Source organism: Fringilla coelebs, assembly GCF_963513975.1.
Source record: "Fringilla coelebs genome assembly, chromosome: 2".
NCBI lineage: Eukaryota > Metazoa > Chordata > Aves > Passeriformes > Fringillidae > Fringilla > Fringilla coelebs.
The window spans coordinates 103,187,083-103,204,628 of NC_140029.1; positions in this window are offsets into that span (position 1 = coordinate 103,187,083).

Here is a 17,546-nt window from a genome sequence, read left to right on the forward strand (position 1 = left end):
GTCCCCCCAATACAGAACCAGAGACCACAAGTAAGGTCTCAAAGACCCAGCTATTGTCTCAAGGGACCAAATAGGTAATTGATGGTTGAACGAGGGACGTCAAAAAGCTGGGAAAGGAAGAGATGAGAATTCTACTTAGAGTGGTAAAGCAGTGGGAATTCTTTTGGATGATTGAGCATTTTGGATGAAGGATATTTACCTATTCTTCCATAAATACACAGAAACATTCAGACCCAGTCACTTCTACATTTGAATAAACTTTGGGTTAGAACTTGAATACACTGAAATTAATTAACAGAAAAGGTGATCTCGCATGATATGACATAAAATGTTTCTCAGTAGTAGGTTTCCCCCTCAGGAAAGAGCTGAAAGGATTATTTAAAAGAGATAAAAACACTCTGAGAGTCACGAAAGAGAATATGAGGAAAGAACTTCCTTAAAATAAGGATGGAAGTAATAGAGCAAATACAAGCACAGGTGTCTGTTTTCTTCACCCAAATCAGTTAATACTCCACTCTTTTACTCTTCCAGACTACTGATCAAACCATGAAGTATAGGAATTGATCTGGCTGTATGATATATTCTGAATCTGCTGTGTTAGTTATGCTGCATGGCAGTATACACCTAGAGAATGCAAGTGCTGTTGGTCAGATAGAAAGTGACCTAAATTTTAGATGAGTTTTGGTAGCCAAGAGATTTCCCTCTTGTTAGGGAAGCCTGCTGGATTAGCAGTGTCTTCAGCAGAGAAGAACATGATTTCCTGCTGAGCATGTGCCAGCAGGTCTTCTGTGGCAGTGGTATGTCCCCCAAGAGAGACTGCATTTCGTTGTGTGGTATCCAGGTGGAATGGGCTTCAGAGTCAGGGCTCCCACATCTTGAGCTTGTGATCTGTCTGTGCTTTCTGTCAGCATCATGCCAGGGGCTTAAGTCTGAATAAAATCTATGGAAAACCACAGTTTCAAGCTGCCAGCTAAGCTTTCCTCCTTCTAAAAGAGGCCTGTGCATTTATCTCAGCCTGTGTTTTGAGTAACAAGTGCATGGAAATTGGTCACAATATTTATAGATACATCTGTTCCATGTGCTGCAGATCTCCTGTAATATCACTTAACATTTAGTGAACAGCTTGAGGCATCTGATTAACTGCTTGATATTTACTTTTAGGTTCACAGGCCAGATAGCCAAATCTTAGGGTGGGAATTCTAGAAGTACTGGCATTAATTGCTGGGATATTATTGACCTCTAATGGGAGGTAGATACACATTTCCTCTGTGTTGTCACAGCATTAACCACTTAATATGGAAGTTACTAAGAAAATGACCAGCTGATCAATTAACTGGTGGCAGTAGAAAATACTTCTTTGGAAGTGTGGATGAGATGACAAATTTATGTAAGAAAGAGCTCTTCAAGAAAACCAAGAAGTGAGCAAGTTTTACTTGTCACAAGTAAATGTTTCACTTTCAGAGGTGGAACAGTGTCCTGCCCTCCTTATGGCACAGTATTTAAGATAACAGCATCAAGATGTGACCAAGGTGTTTTTGCAGTTAGGAGTGCTGTGATAAACAGTAACAGGTAGCAGGTATATCCAGTTGTGCAGCTGTATTGTGGAAGTCAGAAGATGGCAGTCTTTGCTCACTGTTGAAATTGATGCCTAGCTAGTCCTAATAACACCTGAGTAGTGAAGAACAAAATGAATATGCATCTCTCTGTGTATTTTTAGTTGTTAAAATTTAATTTCAAGTGCATCTTGATAATGAAAAAATGTTAGCTCTTTATTTTTCCTTCAGAAATCATTCGTGTTGATGGCAATCAAAATATTTGTTTATATTCACTACTCCAAACAAGAAAAGAAAAACATTTTTTAGTGTAAAAACGCTCTAAACACTATCTGAGACAGCTAAGAAAGGCATAGGTGAGCACAGAAAAATGTGTCCAAAAGGAGGATTGACAGACTTCCAGAGGCTGCTCAGTAACTGTGTCCAGCTGTAGGCATCTAAACCTCAGCAGCCGATTACATTCTGCTTATGTCCAGGGCAAAAGTCTCCTCACATGAGTAGCAAAGAATTTAATACATTTTCAAGCCACACAGGGATCCAGGAATTAGAAATAAATGGGTCACTATTTCCCAAAGGCTTGTTCTTATAGGGAAATTTTGAACATTCCTGGTTTGCACAACAGGGTGTGTACTGCCCAATATTTCCTACTGATCAAGGCATATCAATTTGCAAATTTATACTGAAGTCTTCCTGACATGAAGGGAGACTGAGCTTTTCTCTTACCTGTTCCTGGTTGCAAAGCGAGGAAGTGCAAGATGTTCTACCCCTGCTGGTAAAGGCACTTCATCATCATTAGGAATAGTTTTTGTTCTGATCTCTTCTCACATGAAAGCAAAAACACCATCTTAGTTTAGGATATTCTTACTGTGATGAAACAAAATGCCTAAATTTCTTGCAACAGTCTTTGGAAAGAAAGAAATCACCCCTCTACCTGTGGCATTGGAGTGCCTGGGTTGATAGACAGGGACCTGCACCTATCACATTCCATCCTGGGCTGCAGGTATCTCATTATCCAGGAGCTGGGCTGTGTGAGGATCAGACCAATGAGCTGTCTACACCTGGGGGTTTTTGGACTCCCTATAAAAGTAATCTCTGAACAATAAAACAGGCTGTTTGTCACAAGGACCTCTGGAGTCCACGTGTGCTGTCCCTGTCTCGAACCACTGACTCCATGGAACACGTGGGTATTAAACATGATATCATTAAACATGATAATTAACCAAGGACCTTATCCAGTAGGACATACAGACACAGCAATTTTCCAACCTACTTCTGGCACAGAAATTTTGAATTTTGAATTTTTTGCTTTCTTGGCAGGTGTCATGGTTTAACCAAATCAAAACACAGCCCTGTTCTAACCATTATGAACAAAATTATCTCGATGTAATTGGGAAGGACTAGAATTTGGATGTCTTATATTTTGGTGAGTGTCCTGACCATGAGTCTGCTACACCCCTGTGTTTCCTCTTACCATTCTAGCAAGCCTTTGTCAGGTGTATGCAAAAAAACCCTTCATTTTTTGTGGAAGGACTAACAATTTGAACACTGGGGGGCTCTGTAAGTCCCTTACAAGAGACATTATTTGCCAACACCAGTGATTTAATGCTGGAGATTTCCTTTTGGGCACAAATTAATTTTGTGTGTGTACTAGGAATCTCACAGCATCCCTTCAGGAGCATCATGGATGGGCTGTAAACATCTTCCTTCCTGGGGGAGCTAAGGTTGGAGGGATGCTTGACTTCGTCAAATACAGAAGGGACGTGTCAGAAAGCCCTTCTCACATTGCAGGAAAGCAAAGACCTTCCACGGGCAGTTGTCTGCACTGATTTGGCCTCACCTTGAATATCACATGCAGTTTCAGTCACCACAATATCAGAAAGATATTTAACTGTTACAGACCCTCCAAAGTAGAACAATAAAGGTGGTGAAGGGTGTGGAAGGGAAACTCTATGAGGACCAGCTGAGGTCACTTTGGCTGTTCAGCCTGGAGAAGAGGAGGCTGAGAGATGACCTCATTGCTCTTTGCAGCTTCCTCTTCAGGGGGAGTGGAGGGGCAGACATGTATCTTTGCTCCCTGGTGACCAGGGACAAGACCCAAAGGAATGGCTGGACCGGTGTCAGGGGAGGTTTAGGCTGGATGTTAGGAGAAGGTTTTTCACCCAGAGTGGCCTCCCCAGGCAGTGGTCACAGCCCCAGTCATGACAGAATTCAAGGAATGTTTGGACAATGCTCTCAGGCACATGGTGTGACTCTTGGGGATGGTGTTGTGCAGGGCTGGTGATCCATGTGGGTGTCTTCCAGTTCAGCATATTCTGAGAATCTGGGCCCTCTGTACAAGCTTCACTGCTAGTCGAGATGTGACATGGATATCGAGCCATGGGATCACCATGAGCTGCACCACATTCAACTTTGGTCCTTCACTCTCATGCCTCACCTGTCAGTGACATGTAGGTATCTGTCCTCCTGAAAACACTTGTTTTTCTGCACTTTTATTGAAGTATTTTAATCTCAACTAGCATTCTTTCTATTTGTCATACAGAATGTTTGGCAGATTAATAAAAGGCAAGTGTACAGCAATACTCTTGGTTCTGTATTCATTTCTGGCATCCAGTCATTGAAACTTAGGTTTAAAAAGCTATAAATTTGAAAATATTTTTGATTCTGGTCCCAGTTGTTATGAACCAAATAGCAGTATCTCTACTTTGTACCTTCATTTCTATCAAGACTTGATTGCAAGCTAAGCTTTAAATACATGAAGACTTCTTATATGCTAAGTTAAATGGGATAGAAGAATATCCTTAGCAAACCTTTTGGCCTTCCTTAAGCCTAAAGTCTCCAATTTGTAATTTAGAAATAATGCATCAGATGAATAGCTACTGAAATTCAACTCTGTTGACTTTAGAAGAGACATCTATATTTAAATAAACGTAAAATCCCAGATATCAGATTATGCAAGCTGGTCAGTTTTTAAAATCAGTTTAATATTAAATATAAGACTTTTTTAATGTCAAATTTTGAGAAAATGAACAAGTATATCTTTCTGTAATATTTTCATTATTAGAAGTAGCTGTGATAACTAACAATAACACTATGGTTCTTAAACAGCTTTATCTTTGCTTGCAAAGGAAACTAGAAAGGTAATAACTTTAGTTTTGAGCAAATTTGAAGTTGGGGAAGCAGTATTTGCTTGACAATTCTGTAAAGGCTTAATACCAACATTGTACCTAACTCTCTGCTCAAAGAGAGTTAGTGTCCCACTTGTATAAAACCTGATAGCAACATTATTTACTAATTTTACTTTTTTCCATCCCTCTTGTACACAATGTAAAAAAAAATCTCAAAATGAAACCAAATCAAAACCCAAAGGAACTCTCTTCCTTGTCATGCAAATATTATTTTATCATTTTATAGAAATCTGTTTCAGATCATTTAGCAGTAAAACACAAGATGTAGCAGGTAAAATTTTAATGAGAAAATTAGTATCATAAAGAAAAAAATACATTGGAAAATGTATATTTATGTATAAATTTTACTTCAATTTTTCTGTTTTATTGGAAATGGAAAGTTTCTATTAAAAGATAAAAAATCAAACCCAAACCCTAGATTTGCCTGATTAAGTAGTCTGGTGCCATCTTGATAAACTGTGCATAAGCACTGTAATTTGTCTGAGATTAGAGACACTGATTTAACAGTTCATTGCTCAGGCTTTATGCTGCTGACATTCTATTAATGTAATTGTTTTTGTTTAGAGGTGTTGTGTGTGTTGTAGGTGTTTGGAAGATGTAAATTCTACGGCTTTTACTAACTTTGAGTTAATAATTTATCCTTTGAAACTTCTTGGTAGTCTCTGCAAAATATTTTTGTCTGATTTCTAAGAATGCCAAAGTACATAAATCTAATTCTAGAGGATGTCAATTCTTTTTCTGAGTGAAACTGAGCTGAAAGACTAGTCTGTCAAGGACTCTGACACCTTCCATGTCATTTAATCCCACTGAGTAAGTCAAGATGGAAACTATGCAGAGGAACTGGTCACAATTTCACATAGTGAGAAATGAAATTTTACTTGTCCATGTAATTCACAGAAGAAGAAATCATACTTTTAATTTATGAAAGGGTATAACTGAGTTCATACTGTTCAGCAAGACCCCTGTTGTTCATCAATTACAAGAATGTTTCATGAAAGTGCTGTTGAAATTATTTCTGAGTTTCTTTCAGTAATTGTTTTTCATAAATTTACATATAGTTTTAGAGACAATGATTTTTAAGGCCTCACTCAACCCAATTCCTTATTTGAGAAGGAAATTTTTGTCTAAGTGTGTGCCTCCAGTGATAAATATGAGATGACAGAACAAACAGATGGAGGCCCAGCACAACTTTTCTTAATTGTCTGTGGTAGAAAAGTCTTTACAATTCTTGCAAGATGTTTTGCAAGTAAGTCCTTATTTGAGATGACCTGGTCTTAGAAGACAGGTACTAGTCCTCAATATGACATTTGTCTACAGAGCTCACACACACACACAGAGGACAGGTGAGGGACTTCCAAAAACTGTTCCCAGGTTAATGATTTTCTGCAGTATGAGTACCTGCATGGTTCCGAGTTGGGTCAAAAGATTGAGTGAAAACAGTAGTGGAACTATAAGCAGGAAATGGGCAGAGATTGTGTCCATATTCAGCAGAAAAAAATGTCAAGGTCTATGTAATATTTGACAAAAATTCTACCAAAAAGATCAGATATCATATATAGGGGAAGGAAGGTCAATGGACATACATACAATTTGTCTTGTATTTGTGACAAAAGAATTAAGTACTTATAGCAGTAGTTTGAAAAAATATTTGCAGGTTTTAGCTTGTTCCAATTGAAATTACCTGCCACCATTTGTTATCATATTTGACTCCTTTTATTTCCAGAATTTATATCACCTCCCCCCCACCAGAGTTGTTTATAACTTGGTTTAGAGGATTAAACACAATTGTGTAGCAGTTACAGAAAGTCAACAATCCTCCCATTCAACTCTTCATATTGTCCTGCACCTTATATATTTCAAATGTGCTGATAAGGCCATTGCAATGACAACACTTCTTTCTTTCAAAACAGATGTGATCTGCAAGGCACTGAGATTTCTTTTGCACTGAGACAGGTAACCCAGCTCTTGTACATGCACTAAATTTAGCCATCATTTGGTGGCATGCAAAAGGGAACTTGCCTTGCCTACTCCAGCAGGAGGGATTCTAGATCTTAGTTTAAAAACAAAGAAACAATTTTTCCAATTCATCTGTCTTCTCAATATTTTAAACTTTTTCTTCAGGTGCACCGTGGTGAAACTGAAAGTTGCTCTTTTTTGTTGTTATTTATAGAAGGTTTTTGTATCTTGACAAGGCTAGTGAAGGCAGAAGGGCAGAGATCAGCTGGCTGGCCTTCTTTCCTAAAGAGGGGTACAAAGCATAATGGAGCTGTGGCAGGTATTTGTGCAGCTTAATTGGCATGCTGCCAATTCCTCCCATCCCTAGTGCCTACCTCAGCCACCTTTCCATTGTATCTTAGTTGAGGAAAAAGGTTTTCTACTCTAGAAATAATTGAGCTCCATTTGAAAATATGACACACAGCTACATTTTCCAGCTACATTGAGGATGTCGAATATCTCTGCCCATGGTGTCACTTTCTCTCTGTCCTAGTAAGTATTTCAGCAGCTACATAATTGTGCCAAGAAATAGGCAATTCAAATAACCAAATATGTACCCTAATGTTATATCAACCTGACCTTTTAATGGATAATTCCAGCAACTCAGATTCCCAATGACACCCTTTAAGGTAGTAATTCTGTGAAAGTTATCCCTATGAAAAATTCTTCTTTTCCCCTCCAAAAAACAAACAAACAAGCAAACTACACCAAAACCTCTTCAATGCCTCTAAGAATATGGCAAAAATATTTATTCTTAGAAAAAAATAAATTTAAGAAATTCCACTCAAGAGGATCTCTAGATTCCCATTGTATAAATTGAGCAGAAGTTTGCAACCAATTTCCTTCTGCTGCTTGTTTTCTGGCTCTTACATCTTTGTATGTGTACTAGCTTGAAAGGAAATCAGTGAAAATTCCAAGTCAGAGCTATAATTTATTAAGAAGATTAAAATAAAGGCAGAAAACACTGGCCTAAACTGGCAGTCAGGACACATCCTGACACCCTGTTAGGCAAGGTGGTGGTAGCAGTCTGATTAAATGGTGGCTGCATTCCTGTTGAAATGATAGATGTGGTTCTGTTGAAACAGTGATCCTGTAGAAGGATCTGGACCTCCTCTGAAGGTCCAGTGGTGATTATTAGCTCTTGTCCTCTGGCAATCCAGAGGATGAGGCTGCTTGTGGTGCTCCATACCTCAGATTTTGTGCAGGTAGGAATGCTTGGTTCCTACCCCTGGGCTGAGCATCCCACAGTGGGACAATGTAACTTCATGAGCCATGCAGTGTTACTCAATGTCCCACTAACAGAAATTATCCCCTGGAGTCATCAAGGATGTGTCATGGACAAGATAAAGATCACAGCCTCACCTTGTTTTAAAAGCTCACAGAAAGAATACATACTTTTGGTTACATCTTACATTGTAACCTAAGATAGTATGGCTAAATTGTTTTATTTGTTTGTTTGACCCCTTACTCCTTGGTGTTTAATTGTAATACCTTGTAGCTGACAGGTCTGCATATCACCAGTTCTGTTAGGTTAAGCAGACATGATGTGCAACTACTACCAAAGCAGGGCTCACTATAGTTAAAGCTCCTCAAACAATCTAGGATGTGGCATTCCTTGGGCAAACCCCAATCAAAAAGCTAAACCTGTACTTTAAAATAGTGTAATTTAGTCCAATTTGGTACTAAATACATTTTGGAAAAACTACTGAACACCACATACCCCTCTTTCCATGTTTATCAAAGTAAGGAACATTTTGCCTTGATTATTTTTCCTCAGGTAACCAAATAAAAATCCAAAAGACAAGAATTAAGTCATTGGATAATTTGCCAACTTAAAATAACCGAGACCAATTTGAAGCCAAAGCACAAATTTTCAGACAACAGAGTGTTTGGATCAATATTGATGCATGATGTGGATATATGGAAATCTGCTAATATTATGACAAGAAATAATGAATCTATAGGTACATGTACTTGCATATGTCTTTATATGTTTCACAAACACAAAATAAGTCCACTCAATCTCTCTAATTCTGGATCTTCAATGCTCACCTTGGTCTCGATGTAACTACAGTCTTTATCAGCGTGATCACCCAGTACATCTAAAGCAGTGCAAGGCATGTCAATTAAAGAACAGACACTTATTCAAACACAGGCTGTCTTTCACTTAACCTCTGTTTGTCCAACCATTGTGTAGTGCTGAGCTGAGAAAGGAAAGGAGAAGTAACATTTTACATAGCTGGAAGTGTTATGACTACAAATACAGGACACTGCTGGAGAGGTTAGCTGTATGACATTTTTTTTGCCTCACTATTCATGCACTATTGGACAATTTTTTATATTTTTTTTCCTTTCTACTGACTGTAATTTGTTGTTTGAAGCAGAAAATTCAGCTAAGTGATCAACATTTTTCTGGCACATTTTGCCTCAGTTTAGGGCATGTGAATTTAATCCTCTTATCAAGATAAATAGAACAATACCCCTTCACAATGAATTAACTTAATATACTTCTAAAATATCTATCTGCTTACTGAGAAGCTGCTGTATATATTGTGTTTATTCCAAATGGTGATACTAAAATATGTGGTCACATTTCAAAGTCTGCAATGAAATAAGATACATTTAAATCTTTTGCATGAACAGCCTTTGAAATTCTTCTAGTATCTTGAGATAACATATACAAATATATGTATTTTTCAATAGCACAGAAAAAGTCATCTTTTCTAAATAAAATTTTGCAGTTTATTTATTCTCAGTCTGTCCTTATTTCAAAACTGTCTTTTATACATCAGCTATTTACAGCATTTTACAAGCTTAGGTCCTGTTTCTTAAACCACAAAATAAGAAGAAAGAACATTCAGATCTATAAGATGATTGAATTTCATGGATATTTTAAGTTGCATTTTCAGGGCAGCTCTTTTTTGCTACTTAAAGGATCAACACCACTCCTGATGATGTGCAAAAATAAAACTGATACCTTATATAGACTCTTTAAGTTTTTAGAACTGACGAAATGTTGCTCTGAAAAACTCAGATCATTTCATTCATGACAACATAGGAAGAAATGTGAAGAAGATGAAATAGACAGACAAGGTAAGCAATAAATGAAATCCAAATTGCCTTCAACACAATTGTATGTTGTCTTAGCAAAGCTTGATTTACGAGGGGAAAGGTTTAGATAGATGAAATAACCTGATAACTTAAAGGATTGACATTTCAAAGTATTTTTTAAAATTAATCTAAAAATTTTCTATGAAACTATGTAACTCAAAATGCTCTATTATAGCACTAACTGATATCAATTGTATATTTCCTGAAAGCAGTCATGGTAGATCCATACTTCAAAGGTCTTCAGTGTACAAAAGTTGCTAAGCTGTTACTTATTTCAATCCTTGCATTGATGTGTAATAGCAGATTTGATAAAAAGATAGTATTGATCTTACATTCTTCATGAAAACACGTTTCACATTCTTGAAACACATGCCTTGATTTTTATGGTATTTATCTCATCTGTCCATTGTTTGGTAGAAATGTGATGAGTTATGGTAGAAGGGTTTCAGTGAAAAGTGACCTTAAAGATGATCTCATTCCAAACCCCCTGCCATGGACAGGCACACCTCCCATAGACCAGGTTGCTTAGGGCTCCATCCAATCTTGTCTTGAGCGCTTCCAGGAATGGGGCAGACGCAGCTCCTCTTGGACAGCTGTTCCAGTGCCTCATCATCCTCACAGGGAAGAGTTTCTTCCTAATATCCAATGTAAACCTGCTCTTAATTTGAAACCATTCCCCCTTGTCCTGTCTCTCCAGGCCCTTATAAATAGTGCCTCACCATCTTTCTTGTTGGTTCCCTTCAGGTACCTGAAGGACACAGTCAGGTCACCCCAAAGCCTTCTCTTTTCCAGTCAGAACAATCCCAATTCTCTCAGCCTTCCCTCCCAGCAGAGCTGCTCCATCCCTCTGATCCCCTTGGTGCCTCCTCTGGCCTGGCTCCAGCAGGTCCCTGTCCTTGCTGTGCTGGGAGCCCAGAGCTGGATGCAGCCCTGCAGGTGGGGTCTCTGCAGAGTGGAGAAGTAAAATCTTAAGCTGTTTTGGTAAGGAATGTTTAGAGCCATGACTTCAACGAATGAGGTCAGCTTAACTTCAATAATAAACTGTATAATATGCTTAATTTCAACTGTTATACAATACACAACTGTTAACAATTGTAAAATGTTATAATATGTTTAATTTTAACTGGTTTTAGTATTTTTCATGGAATGAGATACAGTTAGAGACAGTATTTTAGTGATGAAATACCGTCACTATTTCAGCTATAAGGGACCAAAAGACTTATCTTGTCTCATCAATATTCTTGTTCTCTCTGAAATTGTTAAGATAATGAGACTGAACTCAAAGATCCTATTTAACATCATGGTAATACTGTCTGCATTGCACGTACTGTCTCTACTGCAAATGGTTACTATTTATAAACATTTTTTTTTTTTCTGTGCCACCATGCAATTAAAACAACCTTTATACTAACATCTAAGAAGCCTTTACAATATATTTGTTTGTTTATGTAATAATAGCAATAACGCTATGCCAGAATTACAAAAAAACAGCTTTTGCAAATGAAATTTTTGACAGTCTATTTTGAGCAATTTCATGCTGAACTTTCTACCTTGAAAGTTAATAGGAGTTTAAACATGAATGACACAATAGTGTGTTTGTTCTGTGAGCTCATTTAGCTCCATTTGCTATTCTACATGCCAGATGTGGAAGAGGTAGAAAATTGTAGAAGGAAGGTCTCTGGCACAAAGTAGAGACAGGTAAAAGCAACAGAAAAGGGTATGAAATCCAACTCTATGTATATTCAGGGAGGCTGAGAAATAGACCTTTTCCTACACAATTATTTGTAGAATAAGCTTTGTCTGTGTAAATTTCAGACTCAATATTCTTAATAAGGTAGCAGATTTTGCCACTCAGAAGCAGACAAAAAAAAAGAAAAAAATCAGAGGTCTTGAAGTCTTTGAAATTAATCATAGCTCTAGGTTTTTTTTCTCACCTCCTTCAAATATCCATAAAAATTTGTCATGGAAGAAGTCCCATAAATAAATATGGCAAATCAATGCATTTTCTCAAGGTAATGTCAATCCTCACTGAACAATCTGCAAGTTTGTTCTTTGTAATGCTTTTAAGTGAATTTTAATTTCATCAGTCAATAGCAGAAGCAGCTGTTGTAAATAATATCACTGCTGAGTGCAGGAGCTGAAACTTAGAAACTAATGACACCATTGAGGAGATAAGAGTCAGAAATAATATAGAAATGTTTTAAATTGTCTCATAATATGTTCTCTTTGGCAGCATTTGGATATTAGCCCCCCTGACAGCCCTCATTCAAGAGATCTGAAGTGGAAGCAAGTAGGGATTGTTACCCTTGTTTCATCTGTTTTGCTGAAGTCATCCTTGTTTCTGCATCTATAAAAGATCAGAGCTCTCTCTTCCTTTCCATTTTACCGTTCTGTCTTCTGTCCTTCCATCTCCCCATCCACCCCCTCCCCCCCATCAATTTTGCCTTTTGCCATCTATTCCAACATTTCTAAGCCTTTTACTGGCAAAATTAACAACTAATTCTCCAGTGGAGTCTCTGGAGCGTTTGATATGTTGAGAACCCATTTCACTTTAGGGATGATAAAGGAGTGAGGATAAACATTTGAATTAATGGAAAAAGTAGGTAAAAGGCATCCTTAAACTGAAGAAAATCCCAAAAAATAAGCATGGAGGAGGAGACAAGATTAAGATGTCTCCACATGATCTCCACTGTGAATGTTTCTATCAGCTCTTGTTCTTCTCTTTCAAAATGCAATCTTTTCCAGTTACCTCTCTACAGGAGAAAGTCTTACCCTGTCTTTCATGTTTTCCTTCTTCTTCAGTTAAAAATAAACCCACCAGGCTTCAGCAGACATGTTGAAATTCTTCTTTAAAAGGGAAGGATTTGATCAGATACACTGTTTAACCCCAAAAGCACTGCTAACCTGACCTCCTGCACAATGGGACTAAAACAGAGGCAATGAGGCTGTCACCATCAAGGGTGGCTCCATGGGCTGTTTGGGGTCTGAAGGAAGAAGCAGAGGAGCTGTACATAAATGTTTAAAGATGGTGAGTCAAGTGAATAGATGGAACAACACAGCTAAATTTGTAGCTGCAGATCTTGAAGGCCCTGGGCGATGTTTGCAGTATTGTATTCTCCTAGGGAACTCTAAGGAGGTAATCCTTGGTGACTGCAGGAAAAGATGTGGATGGCTCTTGGTTAAAGAGAGAGCTTTAAAATTAAATTATGCATGAAATCCAAATCATTCAAGGTTTGAGTAACTTTGGGAAACCTGGCTGCCAAACATACATTTTTAATCCATACTTTTCAAGTGACCCAGAACAGAGAGGAGATGGCTGAGGGGCCATATACTATGTCAGAAAAAGAAGGGCTGGAGAATTCTAAAAGCACAAGATGACTCTTATAACAAATTTAGATTCTTAAACAGTGTTGCAAGTGTCTCACAAAAAAATATAAATTGATATAAATAAAACAAGGTGTACAGAAGAATTTCCATTGAACAAAATTTGATCATAATAGTTACTGTAGATCTTTTAACCTTCATAAAACTTATAAAAAAGGAGTATTGCCAACTGGAAAAGCAAAGTGCAAGCAATGACAGAATAAAAAATATGGCTTGCAGGTCAGGTCCAAACACAAGTTCTATCTCAATTCTGTACATTCAAATAAAAATAATAGTTGTTCCCAAAATCTTCATTTTTTAAATTTCCTATTATTTGTTTGAAGATATGCTAATTCCTGTCCTCTCATTAAGTCCTTTTCTGGTTTTAATTTGCTGTTCTTGTTACTGCCTTGTTTTTTTTCTTCTTAAGTAAAGCCTTTATTCCAGTGTGTTTCAGTCTATGTTTGATTGCTCATTTCTTGGTGGCAATTTTGGTTTTCTGATCACTAGTGCTTTTCTACTTGTTTCTCACTCTCTTCCTCTCACACATTTTCTCTCACAATTCCAATCCCATGCTTACTTCCCATTTTTTCAGAATATATCCTAGAGTAAATTCACACACTGGTTGTAAGGGATTTTTAAGAGCTGATTGGAAATAAGAATTTATATCACAGTAAGAAGTCCAGAAAAAGAATCAAGACAATCCAAACAACATTTATATCTTGATCTCCTACTTTAGCTATTCTTAATATTTCTCAATTAGCCAAAGGCCTTCATCAAACACAGATTAATAAAACAAAGATTGTCTAATGCTGTTTGCAATGGAGATACAGTATATATATATGTAAAAATTTTTGGTTTATTTTCAGAATAATATTTTGGCATACTCTACTATGTATGTTCAAGTTTAAATTTTGAAGGAAAAAGTACTTTAATAGAATAAAAATTGGGAAAAGCCATTTCTAAATCATCACAACCTGTAACAACAAACAGATTAAAATCATGGCAAGATGATTAACTGCAAAATGATTGTTGCAACAAATGTATATATCTAAATAATGTAGCAAGCATATAATTTATATTTGCATGCCAATTCATGTTTGAGCTTTATAGGCTATAATAGTGCTCATTCCAAGATATATTACTCACATATAAAATTAGTTGTTTGTTTTGGTTTTTTTTTTTAGCATGTATGGAGAGGCAGAGTGTATATTCTTTATTTTTTAAAAAAACCCAAGATTTTAAATATCATACAGGACTCTCATCAAAACCACTTTGGGAAACCCTCATTCTCATTCCTCCACTGATCCTATTGCTGCAGCACCTTCCAGAAAATCCTATAATTCCAAATTCCAAGCATTTCAAAATCATTACAATAGTCATAAGGCCAGTTTCTCCTCTGGCAACCCGTTGGCTTCCTCTCCTTGAGCTATAACTAACTGGATTCTGTAACTCTTTAACAGTTGTATTATTTAGGCATAAAGAGCACTCTGTCCCACCCAGGGCAGAAGAGCACTGAAGGATATCTTGGAATTGCACGGAAATGTTGCTCCAACTTTGCCACTGGAAGCAGGAGAAGAATCTCAGTATCATGTCTTTGGCTGCACCTGTTTTTCAACCACCAGTATAATTTGGGTTTATGTGTCTGATCTAGTATTCCCAGTTGAGAATCTTCCTCTGCCTGCAAACTGTTGCTGTGAAGGGACACCTATTTTTGTGTTTGTTGTGAGATACAGAGACTTGCAATGCAGAAAAGCAGGTCTTGGTTCTCCAGAAGTGCCTCAGTTCTGCAACTACCACCTTATTTTAGCATCTCCTTTTCTCATCAACTTTTCTCACCACTTTTCCTACTTTTACTTAATTTAGTTTAAAATTTTATGTTTACAAATACCATTTTTCACCTTTTATTTTTACTCAGGGTCTAACATGCTAAATAAATCTATTTTTATTATAGGGAGACACTATAGTAAAGTCTGCTGTATATGTCTGCATTCAGGCAAGACTCCAATTGTCTTCAAAATTCTTCATGGCTTTTTTTTTATTTTTGCTTAATTTCAGTGTCCTTCAGTTTGGCATATATAACAATCCTTAGAGCCAAATTGCCGCTAACTACTCATATAGAAAATACATTTGTATCAATAAAATTTTTTAAAAAACAAGGACTTTACAGGAGAAAAGACAATTGTAGACTGCAAATTTGGAAGAAAATCGGCAAAATCTGTTTGATCAAAAAATTCAGGTATTATTTTCAAGTAAATGAAGAAAAATGTGCTTTAGAATTAGGTATTCTTAAGAGAATTCATTGGAAATTCCATGTCTTTTTTCATCTTTTCAAACAAGATTATTATTTTAGAATAGAGAAGTCCTGTAGAGTACTTCAGAAAGAAAAAAACACTGTGTAACTGTAGCCACAATTTACAGTTTTAATTTACTGAAGATTGAAAGAAGCTTATCATCTGAAAATCAATATTGATCTGAAGTTAAGGTTTTGCAACTCGGGACTAGTAAAATATATTGAAGAAATGCCACAAAAATGTGAATGTTGTATAAATAATTTATTAGATAAATATTGATTTGTGTTCTATCTTTAAATCAGAGCAATAATTGCATTTTTATTATGCATTTTTAATAGTTATAATGCATGTTTTGTACACAACCTCAGATAAGATAAACAATGCATATCATTAATTTTACTGACTCGTTCAAACTTTGCTGCTTCCATGTGTTCTTTTAGAACCAGCTTTGAAGTTTGGACTGCAAAACTGAGCTGAATTTAAGACACATTTCCAGCAAGTTGCTTGCCTTGCCTGTGTTGAACTTCAGGCTGCATGCTGCTAGGGCTGTATCCATGGGGAAATGGATCTATATAATATCCCAAAGATGTGGAGTGGTTGTACATCGTGGCAGTGCTCCATGAAGGGCACACAGAGCAGGTGTGTCAGGACCCCTGGTTCTACATGTCAGAACGAGCATTTAGCAGAGTAATGTGTCACACACCGGGGAGAGCAGGTGTGTGGAGGGCAGACTACCTGGGGAGGTAACACAGAAAGCTCAGAGGTTCTGCTTCTCACACTCAGGAAAGGGCTGGGTTGGTCAGAACACTGATTGTCAGCACAAGCTGATACAGCGAGTTTTCACAGCAGCATTTGCTGTCACAGATGGAAATCTGAGCATGTGAGGAAAGATTTGGTGCTCGTTTCATGGCACCTCTCAGAAACAACAGGACATATCTTCCCCAGAGGTGTGAGACACCAGCCATTTCAGACAACATTTTATCAGAAAACACATTAGGAACTGTTGTTGCCAGAGTAGCTATAAATACAATTTGAGCTCAATTTGAGCTCAGTTTCAGGAGTTAATTGTGGACTTTCTGTGGATTTCTATGAAGCCAGGAAAATAGTCCAAAGTGTTTTAAAGGGTCCTTAGGTATGTTTTATCATCCTCTTATGCAATAGGTCTTCCAGAACCACAAAACCAAACATTCTTCAGTTTCAGCATTAACATTTAGAATTTATAGTCAGAAAACTGGCTGAATGAACACTGCTCTTTAAAAGTTTTCTTTAACACTTATTGATTATTGCTTGAGTGTGTAATTTTTAGTCTGTCTAGAATGAATATATGGTAGTGGTTTTTATGAGTGATAAAATGAGAATAATGCAAGACATCTCATGAATGCTTAATGCTGTTGAGCACAGACTCAATTTTTTTATCTGCCTTTGAAAACCCTGGCATTTTGACTAAATACCTTGAATCACCTCTGTAACAGCGCACTCCTAACAATTTACATATAAGCTCTCTGGTGAAGAGGCAATCTTTTCATCCTAGATGTGCACAAGCCATAGTACAGTGAGGACCTAGCTTTAATTTCTAAGTTCCATTCAGAAAAAACAATTATTGAAATTGGGTGCAGCGCACTTCCATGAATTTGGATGGGAGAGAATAGTGAATGTCTAACAAAAGATGAAAAAATATGCTAAAATTTTGGGTACTAATAGATCAACCATGGCTTTTTAAACATGTGCCCTGCAGAGGTGTTACTGATTTTATCGTGGATGTGCTTGACTCTGTTTAAAGGGTTGTGGTATGTTTTTTCTGTGGCAAAGAATTCAGTGGCCTCTTCCTAGCAACAACAAAAGTTGGTAGTAACACTTCCTCAGCACCAGTCCTTCTCCTCCCCTTCTAAAGGGAGACCTCCATTCATCTTTTGATAGTTGTTGATTCAGATGGAACTGTGAAGACATAAGAAGAACCTATTTTCTTTGTTGTTTCCAGCCCTAAACACATTTTCGTGCATCACAGTAATATCAGAGTTATGGTAGGTGTCTTTAATGAACATTTT